Source organism: Poromitra crassiceps (assembly GCF_964638095.1).
Source record: "Poromitra crassiceps genome assembly, chromosome: 12".
Classification (NCBI taxonomy): Eukaryota; Metazoa; Chordata; class Actinopteri; order Beryciformes; family Melamphaidae; genus Poromitra; species Poromitra crassiceps.
In genome coordinates, this window is record NC_139632.1 from 2,355,412 (window position 1) to 2,367,768 (window position 12,357).

A 12,357-nucleotide genomic window follows, 5' to 3' on the forward strand; every position below is an offset into this window, starting at 1 on the left:
CTGTTTCTTTGATCAGTCTGTGTCTGGAGCATCAACAGAACATCACTCAGGCCTCCAACTCTCTGCGTTGTGTCTGCTCTCTAACCCCATTAGAAGCCAATGTGTTGTGGGAAACAGAGGCGGCATGGTTCAGAGAGGACGGAAATTTCAATCTCCCCTCTATCATTTTCCCTATCATTACTCCACACACACACACACACACGCGCGCGCGCGCGTACACACACACACACACACACACACACACACACACACACACACACACACACACACACACACACACACACACACACTTCCTATTCTCTCCATCCTGAGTCCCAAGAGAGAGTGGAGGGGCTGAGAAAGAGGGCATCACACACTCTCTGTGCCCAACTCTAATAGAGCCAAAGCCACGCCATCTTCCGGGTTTGGGATATGAACCAAGGGATTTCATCCACCATTCTTTTTTCCATAGATGGGAGGGACCATAGACAGGAGAGACCATAGACAGGAGAGACCATAGACAGGAGAGACCATAGACAGGAGAGACCATAAAGCCTTGATCATTTCACTAAAACCAAAACTACAAAACTGAAGCTTTTGCTTCCTTCTGCCCCTTCTCAAACTCATCCTTTTGGTCTTTTTGTAAATGAAGACTTGTTTGATTTCATTGTTTATTGTTATATCATATATATATATATATATATATATATATATATATATATATATATATCTATATATATATATATATGGTTATATATATCTTGTCTTTATTGTGATTTTATGTTTCATTTGTTCCAGAAAAATAAAGATCAAATCAAAAACAAAACATCTAAAAAGTATATTTTTAAATCTGCCTTATCTGGGGGGGGGGGGGGGGGTCTGAGTGAAATGTTCTATGCTGTAGTTGAATCACTTGGTTTGACAAAGTAAAACTCTTTTTATGAAGGTTTTACGAAATGTAGATGGTTTGGAAAAATGAACAGGGATTGAATTCCCTTGGTTCGTATGCTGAACGCGGAAGAGGGTGTGACTTTGGCACTCTATATGAGTGGAACAAAGAGAGAGAGAGAGAGATGGGGGTTGTTTATACATTATTAGGAGTCTATTATAAAGCAGCTATCACATTCTACCTCTTCTCTCCTTCCTCTCATTCGCTCGTTCTCCTGACAGGTAGCGGGCGCGCGGTCTTGATGATAGACTCAATCACCTGTGACAGTTTTGATTGGATGTCACTCGCTGGCTCGCTCGATTTGTTTGAGCAGTTAAGAGGTAATTGTGTGACATTGGCGGTGGAGACGTGCTTTGGCGGTGCAATCGCTGAACCGAGGGGCCGAGACCACGGAGTGTGGCCATAATAAATGGGGGCTATTTTCCCCAGCATTCCCAGACTCTCTGTGTGTGTGTGTGTGTGTGTGTGTGTGTGTGTGCTTTGGAGAAATGTGTGTAGCTGAAGGGGCGATGAGCCCCTCCGCCCTGGGGGAATTGAACTGTGACATGCTGTGTGTGTGTGTGTGTTTTGGAGGAGTGTGTGTGTGTGTGTGTGTGTGTGGGTGCCGTTGCCCACAGCCTGCCACATAGTAGTCGCGGTAACATTCAAAGCTGGAAACGCGATTCGCAGAGCGAGAGAAAATGTCCGCGTTCAATGTCTTATGAACAAGAGAAAAGCCAGCACTGCGTTCAATGTCTTAACTCGTCTTCAGCAAGCTAGCATTAACTTTAGCTTAGCTTAGCTTAGCCCAACTCCTAAAATCTGCGCTTTGAAGAGCCTTATTGGAAATTATGCAACCTTCGATATGCTAAGACCAAGGAAAGAGTGAGTTTGACCCTAACAAATGTGTTTGTTAGGGTGCTTTCACACTGGCGCTCCGGTACCGTCTGGTACCGTTCCCAAGCACACTTGTCCCCAAATTGACCCCAGGTCCGGAACATTTGATGAGCGTTGCATTCCGTGCCCGGGGCGCGGAACCCACAAGTTTCATTTTGGCGTCCTTGTTAACAGGCGAAGCCGTTCACACCAGCCACGCGCGTGCCTTGCTCAAGGGCAAGGCACGTTCACGCCGCGCTCAAACGATCGTTCAGGATTCAGTCCTATTTTCCAAGCGTCACACGTGAAGCGTGAAGCTGCCAGGCATGAATTCAATGGAAGTTGTGGCCGGATTCAAGGCGCACCGAGCGAGGAGCTGAGGAAAAGAGAGGGCTTCTGGTGTGACCGGTTAAGCGTGAGCTCATCTTCAGCGTGAGCTCATCTTCAACGTGAGCTCAACTTCAGCTTTGCTTCTGTTAAGCGCCAGGTGTGAACAAATTAAGCCATGTGAGACATATGCATATCAGCTAGGGAAGCAGCCCAGGACCAGTCTGGCTGCCTTGTTTTGTCTTGTAACTTGTAACTGAGTAGTCCTTTAGAAGAAGATGACCACACCGCCGAGCAATAATCCAGATGACACAGAACCAATGAACAAACAGTTTGGTGAAACAATAATGGTGTAAGAAACGGTGCACACTTTCTTGTAATGGCAACGGCTCTGCCCATCTTGGCAACTCAATTATTTTGTTGCCAGACCAAGACAGTGTACAATCCTGGCTTAGCTGTTTTTACTTATAGTTTGACCCTCTATCTGTAGATTCATTTTAGGATTGTGTGATAATCTATAATTAGAACCAAATATTCTGCAAACTGTGCTATGTTAAAGTGACCCCCCCCCCAAACACCACCCATATCTCCCCACTAAGGAGCACTAAGGCTCTTTTAGGCCGTCTGAGGTGTGGTCTGCTCGCTCCTCTGGTCCAAACTGACTCCCCATGCTTCTTGAGTAAATGCCTCCTTGATTACCTGATGATCAGCCACAGGTGTTACCAAACTGGCTCTCCTGCTGTCGTTTGAAGAAAAAATGTAGGGTAAAATTCAAAATATTGTCAAAAATTCCGTTTTTGAGATTAAATGCGGAGATTTTACACAAAATTTTGTAGTTTTTCTCGTTAACTTTCTAGCTTTATTTAGCGAAAATTTGCAGGGAGCTGTTTACAGTACCGTCTACAGTAAAACATTTGAATGCACTGTGGGCTCAATTTTTGATCAATCAAAAATCTGTTTGATCCTTCAGTGTAGGACAGTCTTAACGATGCAGATGCACATGTTTGGTGTCGTTTGAAGAAAAAAAATGTGGGAGGAGTAGGGTTTAATTAGTTTTACAATGTTTGCAATTTTGCAGTCTTTGGACTTCATAATTTGCTATAGGTTGAAGTTTACAAAAGTTTCTCCTCACTTGTGCCCACATTTCCAAATCTGTCTGACCTCGGCATCTCAGGTTCTGCACACTCCTGGTTTGCTTCCTATCTCTCTAACCGCTCATACCAGGTCTTATGGAGAGGGTCCCTTTCCAGATCCTGCCCTCTTACCACCGGTGTCCCCCAGGGCTCAGTCCTGGGCCCCTTGCTTTTCCTTCTCTATAGCCACTTCTTAACATGCAGTGGAATCCGTATTATAACCTGCACCTAGCCGGTTGGCCTGCATGTTAAACAAAAATTAGCCGGCCTACGCGCACTCCCGCGACTCCGTATCTTATCTACCTCGACCGCCGGTATAAGATCCGCTTCCACGCAATCGCAGCTCATGTTTAACAGTGGCAGGTCATTATCTGCAGATCTGAGTGGGCAGGTGTGGCTCTTCGTGACTCACTTCACGTTCGCTACTTTATTAATTAATGAATCGTTCGGGCAATCGCTTATATCAACGAGCAAACTCACGGTTTCCTCAAGTGCTGCAAAAACGTCTTGAATTGTTAAGTGGGGGCTAGAATGACCGTGCTTTCCGAGGTGAGGGCTGGCTTGACTGTAGTTGCAGGCAGCCAGGTCCAGTGCATCAGGAGGGACGCTGCTGCGCTGCTTGCTTGCTCCCATGTCAGAAAAAGCCTAACTTTTGTGGGGAGAAATACATTGAAAACTAGTCAGATATGACTTGAAATGCCACTTGTAAAATAAATCACCCACAGTGATTGACGACAGTCCGACCACTATTTAGACTGGGCGGCTTTATGTAGCCTAACAAAGGCGAAGCGCTCATTTTTGGCACATTGCCACCCCTCGTTGGAATAGACTCCGTTAAAACGCCATGCTTTTTGAAGTCTCCAGATTTGTCGCTAACGTGATGCAGCCAATTCTATTGTGTGAGGCAGGCAGTGTTGTGTGACTGTGCCTCCTCACTGCGTAGAGGATAGGAGCTGACTGACTGATAGGCTATCAAACTTTTGTGGGGAGAAATACATTTAAAACTAGTCAGATATGACTAGTTGCCACTTGTAAAATAAATCACCCACAGTGATTGACGACGGTGCGACCACTATTTTGACTGCCTCATAGCTAAAGCTGTTTCCTATCACATTTCTTGTTTTCGATGGATGCTACCGCGCCCACTGGCAGAAAAAACAGCTCATATCCAGTTGTTTCTTAACAAAGACCCCTCATGTTTAGAAAGGCAAAACCTGAAAATATCCTGTTCTCTCTAGCCCGACATGATCCAGAGTTCATGTTTAAAAGGCACTTATGACACCCAGCTTTTCCTTTCCTTCCCCCCCTCCGACACCCGAGGCTCGCATCTCTGCATGCCTCAAAGACATTGGCGACTGGATGTCTGCCCACCACCTCAAGCTCAATCTTGGTAAGACAGAGCTACTCTTCCTCCCAGGGAAAGACTGCCCTCTCACAGATCTCTCCATCTCCATTGACAATACCACTGTACTTCCCTCCCAAACAGCTAAGAACCTTGGGGTGATCCTTGACAACCAGCTGTCTTGCTCGGCCAACATAGCTGCGACAGACGCTCCTGTAGGTTCTCCCTCTACAACATCCGCAAAATCCATCCCTTTCTCACGAGTGAAGCGACCCAACTCCTGGTCCAGTCACTTATCATCTCCCGCCTGGACTACTGCAACGTGCTCCTGGCCGGCCTACCTGCCGCCGACATCCGACCGCTTCAGCTCATTCAGAACACTGCAGCCCGTCTGATATTCAACCAACCCAAATTCTCTCATGTCACTCCCCTCTTCCGGGACCTTCACTGGCTTCCCATCTTGGCACGCATCAAATTCAAGACACTGGTACTGGCCTACAGGGCAATACACCAGACAGCTCCTCTGTACCTACCTATGGTCAGGTTCCAAACCTCTCACCGCTCCCTTCGCTCCTCCACCAGTGCAGGACGCCTCGCCCCTCCTTCGCTACGGGGGCTCAAACGTCGCTCATCCCGATTGCGACTCTTCTCGTCCCTGGCACCTCAATGGTGGAACGAGCTCCCTCCCATGGTCAGGGCGGCCGCTTCACTGCCAATCTTTTGGCGAAAACTTAAAACACACCTTTTCAGGCTCCATCTGGGCCCTTTTTGAACTAACATTTCTCTCTTAAAAAAAAAAAAATACTAACTAAACTTTACCACTATTCCTTCAGAAGTTGTAGTTGTCATAGACTGTGTTGCATAGCTGATTGCTCTATTGTTGACAAAAATGTGTTATTGTAAGTCGCTTTGGATAAAGGTGTCTGCCAAATGATGTAATGTAATGTAAAAATGTAATTTTGGTGAAAGTTGCAACGCCGTAATATATATTATTGGCGCCAAATCCGCGTTGGCATGGGACTGGACCTTTGTGCATAGTTTGCTTTATTTTCATGCATGGGAAGTCCAACTTCCCAAGAAGAAGAAGAAGAAGAAGAAGATTGGCAAATACAAGTAGTGGCCCTGCCGCTGGCCCGGCCACTAATTATCTCTTTAGCTGTTCTACATTTGTCTGTTAATAGAAATTCTGTTTTTGGATGATAAAAATTACATTTACAATTTATTGTAATCATATCATCTTCAGGAAAACAGACATATTGCACATAGGATGTATAATCATTCCACTACAGGATCAAATATTTGCCTCATGCACCAGACTTTGGAGGTGTGTATTGGGTGGCATGTAAAGCACCCCTCTCCCCGGGGGAAGCAATCTGAGACCTTGGCAGTCAATGTGATAATAACACCCCACAGAGGTCAGTGAGCAAAGAGGAGGGATGAGGGGGGAGGTGGAACATAGTATCCCCCTTCCTTCCCCATGGAAAGCAGGCATGAGAAAGGTGCTTACTTAGAGCAGATAACGAGGCAGATGAGAGGCGGCGGACTTGGATTAGAGAAGGGAGACGATCTGGGCCAGAAAAGGCAGGGGAGGAGGAGGGGGGGGCCCGTGTCTGGGCTGGGTGGATATGGGGGGATTATTAATCTGGGTTTAGTGTGAGCAGGACCCCACAAACGGCTCAAGCAAACAGAGCTCAGCCCGGGCCAAGCCTCGGAGAAAGTCCTAAATCTTCACATTAGCTCCCCGCGTCTCTTCTGCTCAACCCGTAAGCTGTTTTTCTAAAGGACAGCACAAACACACCGCAACCCCCCCCCCCCCCCAACAGCCAGCACACTTCCCCTCTCACAAACATACAGAGACACACATGACTCAGAGTCAAGACGGCCTTCAGAATCCACATTGCAGGATGTGTCTAAATCCAGAGATTAGACGGGCCCCCCTCTTAAAGCGTCAGGATGCCTCCCGATTGTCTTCCTCTACCTCTGTGGCAGCCTCTCTAACCTCTAACCTCTAACCTCTAACCCTAACCTAACCCTAGCCTCTCTAACCCTAACCCACTTCTGTGTCAGCGGAGAGAGAGAGAGCGAGGAGAAACACTTTGAGGGCTTGGAGAGCAAACTGACACCGTGATAACCTTTGCAATCATGGAGAAATCATGAATCATGATGAATTTCCCCATGGGGATAAATAAAGGATAACTTAACTTAACTTAACTTTAAAACCTTAACCCAAAGACAGAATGATTCCCATTTGATAGCTGGTTTTTCCCCCCGTATTTCAGCCCATTCAAATGTCCATCCAGCGTTCTTTGCATTCTCTGGTTTTAACCCATTGATACCTGATGCAGCATTTGTGTGTATATCCCTTTAAGACGCGGTTCGCAGTCTTAAAGGGATACACACACAAATGAGGGATATACAAGCAAATGCTGCATCAGGTATCAATGGGTTAATGGAAGGGATGATTGAACTACTGTAGATCACTTCAGCAGGGGGGAAATATATACATATTATTACAATACCCAGAATGCATTGCACACATCACTGACTGGAAACCACACCCAGAATGCATTGCACACATCACTGACTGGAAACAACACCCAGAATGCATTGCACACATCACTGACTGGAAACTCAGACACCACCAAGACAAGGTTGGCGGGATGAAATCTCTTTACTGGGGCATATTTTCATTTACAAAACATTTTCTTCATGGAGTCTGGATGTGTTGTGATGTGAAGTTATACTTACAGCCACCGGGGGCACTGCATGCGCAGCACTGCTGTTAACGCTACAGTTAAGTTGGTACTGACAGAAGAAGACTGTTTTTGTTGTTGTGTGTTTGAGCTAACATGCTAGAAGCAGCCTGTCCTCTCTCATTGTGACTACTGAGCTAAATAAAGAGTCAAGTTAATAACATGACCGTTTGGAGTTGATGACACTGGATAAATCACACCCGTTTTCAAAGGATTATGAAACAAACCAGCGCGATGGAGTCAGTTACGTTATGTAGAGTTTATGGGCCAACTTATATGTAAGGATAGCTGGATCTGGATGCAACCTTATAGGTAAAGTTAACACATCGCTGTTCGTTGTTCTGTATATTCGTTCAGAGTTGGCTAAGTCCACATAATATTCTGTCGGAAAACAAGTCAGGTTCAACAAAAGCACCGTGAAGTTTGTTGCAACGTGAGGCGGAGTCGCTCGCTAATATCTTTCAGGCGCTGTGTGATTCAACAGTGTGATGCCTCCTGTCATGAAACCAATTTTCTTCCAAATATAATACTGATCTTTTAAACCTGTCACAAACATAGTGACACAAACATAGTGACACAAACATAGTGACACAAACATAGTGACACAAACATAGTGACACAAACATAGTGACACAAACATAGTGACACAAACATAGTGACACAAACATAGTGACAGGACAGGAGTGTAAACACACAACGTCAAACGCCTGGTGTCGCTTCGTCATCGTTAGGGAGCGGTAAAATAATAATAATAATAATACCCTAAAACCCTAACCCATCACTAGTCATCAGCATTCAGAGCCTAAAGAGAGTATCAGGCCATCCTAAGTATCAGACCATCCTATTGGAGGAGAGGAGGGGGGTATCAGGCCGACCTATTGGAGGAGAGGAGGGGGGTATCAGGCCGTCTGGAAGTATCAGGCTGTCCTATTGGAGGACAGGAGGGGGGTATCAGGCCATCCTATTGGAGGAGAGGAGGGGGGTATCAGGCTGTCTGGAAGTATCAGGCTGTCCTATTGGAGGACAGGAGGGGGATGGGTATCAGGCCATCCTATTGGAGGAGAGGAGGGGGTGGGGATTAGGTGGAGAACATCATCCCATCACCTGCAGCCTCTAGGCAGGGAAGGAGTCAGGAAAAGCTGCCTTCTCACTGAGTTTCATTAACCTGCCTGCATGTGTCCAAAGCCCCATGTGAGAATTAATCACACACACACACATGCTGCTCATCATCACACACACACACACACACACACACACACACACACACACACACACATACACGTGCTGCAGTCTTCTAGGCCGGGTCACCCAGGGAAGCAGTCTTCTAGGCCGGGTCACCCAGGGAAGCTCATCACACACACACACACACACACACACACACACACACACACACACACACACTGATACACACACACACACACACACACACACACACACACACACACACACACACACTCATACATAGGGCTGTGCAATACAATCCATACGGCAATATATCGCCATTTTCTTTTCCGCAATACTGTATCGATATGTCAGAAAAGTATCGTGATATATCGCCATATCGATTTTTTGCACAGCCGTGTGTTCAGTGACACAATAAGAATAATTTCTTCCCAGTGCGTTCAGTACACTCAAAACTCCATAGTTTTGACTCAATTTGTCCACTAAGTTATCAATATAAAGTGATACATATTATTACAGTACATATTATTACACTACCTGGGTGGTACACAGCAAATTAAATTTTCAGTGAATTATGTACTGAAGTAGTACCGAGTATTGCAATATATCGCAATATGTATTGTATCGCAATGTATCGTGATACAATCGTATCGTGACCCATGTATCGTAACACGTATCGTGAGGTCCTTGTCAATACCCAGTCCTACTCATACACCATGGCAAGGCCCCATTGCCACCATAACCACTGTAAATATCATGTATGGAGTTCCAGTGAACTGTAGACCACGTGTCGTTTGATGTCCCAGTGCTTTAAGTCACATGGCTACATGTGAACGTGATTTAAATGAAGCCTCTCATGGTCCTGCTTTATTACACTTTCACTTTCAATCATTTGACTAAAGTGGCATTTTCAATTTCACACATTCACAATTGTAGGTAAGTTTGGCCATAATAACACACATGGAGGTTGCCAACACAACTTGAGAGAGAACCAGACACCATTGACTTCAGTACATATAGAACTAGACACCATTGACTTCAGTACATATAGAACCAGACACCATTGACTTAAGCACATATAGAACCAGACACCATTGACTTAAGCACATATAGAACCAGACACCACTGACTTCAGTACATATAGAACCAGACACCACTGACTTCAGTACATATAGAACTAGACACCATTGACTTCAGTACATATAGAACCAGACACCATTGACTTCAGTACATATAGAACCAGACACCATTGACTTAAGCACATATAGAACCAGACACCATTGACTTAAGCACATATAGAACCAGACACCATTGACTTAAGCACATATAGAACCAGACACCATTGACTTAAGCACATATAGAACCAGACACCATTGACTTCAGTACATATAGAACCAGACACCACTGACTTCAGTACATATAGAACCAGACACCACTGACTTCAGTACATATAGAACTAGACACCATTGACTTCAGTACATATAGAACCAGACACCATTGACTTCAGTACATATAGAACCAGACACCATTGACTTAAGCACATATAGAACCAGACACCATTGACTTAAGCACATATAGAACCAGACACCATTGACTTAAGCACATATAGAACCAGACACCATTGACTTAAGCACATATAGAACCAGACACCATTGACTTCAGTACATATAGAACCAGACACCATTGACTTAAGCACATATAGAACCAGACACCATTGACTTAAGCACATATAGAACCAGACACCATTGACTTCAGTACATATAGAACCAGACACCATTGACTTCAGTACATATAGAACCAGACACCATTGACTTAAGCACATATAGAACCAGACACCATTGACTTAAGCACATATAGAACCAGACACCATTGACTTAAGCACATATAGAACCAGACACCATTGACTTAAGCACATATAGAACCAGACACCATTGACTTAAGCACATATAGAACCAGACACCATTGACTTAAGCACATATAGAACCAGACACCATTGACTTCAGTACATATAGAACCAGACACCACTGACTTCAGTACATATAGAACCAGACACCACTGACTTCAGTACATATAGAACTAGACACCATTGACTTCAGTACATATAGAACCAGACACCATTGACTTCAGTACATATAGAACCAGACACCATTGACTTAAGCACATATAGAACCAGACACCATTGACTTAAGCACATATAGAACCAGACACCATTGACTTAAGCACATATAGAACCAGACACCATTGACTTAAGCACATATAGAACCAGACACCATTGACTTAAGCACATATAGAACCAGACACCATTGACTTAAGCACATATAGAACCAGACACCATTGACTTCAGTACATATAGAACCAGACACCATTGACTTCAGTACATATAGAACCAGACACCATTGACTTCAGTACATATAGAACCAGACACCATTGACTTCAGCGCATATAGAACCAGACACCATTGACTTCAGTACATATAGAACCAGACAACATTGACTTCAGTACATATAGAACCAGACAACATTGACTTCAGCACATATAGAACCAGACACCATTGACTTAAGCACATATAGAACCAGACACCATTGACTTCAGCACATATAGAACCAGACACCATTGACTTCAGTACAGTACACCTGAAGTCAATGGGGACTGGTTTTCTCTCGAGTGGATGCTGACAGAATTGTCACTGTGGGGTGAACTGCTCCTTTAAACAGAAGTGTCTCTTCACTGGAGAGTCTTACCAACACACTGCTGCTGCTGGGTCTGCTCCCCCCACGTCTTCTCTGCTGCTGCTGGGTCTGCTCCCCCCACGTCTTCTCTGCTGCTGCTGGGTCTGCTCCCCCCACGTCTTCTCCAGGCGAGCCACTTTGCCAGAGCCCATTTCCTGCTATCTCCACGGATCAGCCGTGCTACAGCTCCTCACTCCCACAAGAACACACAAGCCTCCCCGCCACCAGCGCCACCTCCCACCCCACCCCACCCCACCCCGCCCCGCGACTCACAGCGCCCGGCACCAGGCTTCTTAAATGCATCTTTAATTCGGCAACTTTGAAGTGGCACGCCAGCAAATGCACTCAATCAATTATAAATGAAATAATCTCCTTATGATATTACAGATTTTTAAAGTCTAAGAAATACCGGGAGATTAGGGAGCCCAAATCAGTTTTAGCGGTATCTAAAGTGACAGCAGGAGAATCATTGGAAGGAGCGGGTAGAAACTTAAAATGATTATGTAGATCTGTGTCACCGCTGAATCTTTCTGCAAATCCCCCTGCTGGATCGACCGCAACGGAGGAAACAGATTATTCCTGGCCTTCTTTAAAGGGTTGAGTTCTTAAGTGGCTTTTTTAAAAGGAAAACTATCTATATATTTACACATATATTTATGGGTCTGACTACTCTCTCTCCCTCTCCACAGCCAGTCTTGCAGCTCCTCCACAGCCATCTTTCACCCTCTGGGCAGGCTGCATGTACACGAGCTTCCCTATTGTACCATGGATGAAGCTGTTGTTGAAGTTTCAGCTCAGGGCAGAAACTCATTCATCAAAGCGGGTGGAGGCACTGTAGATACAAAGCAGTTTTGCCTAACAGTGCTGATCTTGAGATGCACTAAGTTAGGAATAATCCATCTTAAGAAGTCATTTTGTCTCATATTCAGCCTTCAAATCTTAGATTTAAAAGAGAGAGAGAGAGAATACATCTGCCAATGGAGTGAGATAGCGCCAATTGCTTCCAATGCAATTTCACTTTTTCTAGAAAGGAGTGTGTCAAAACCTAAAACTGCTCAGAACTACAAGAGCACTCTGAGAGTGCAGACCTTTGCCACGGTCACTAGTC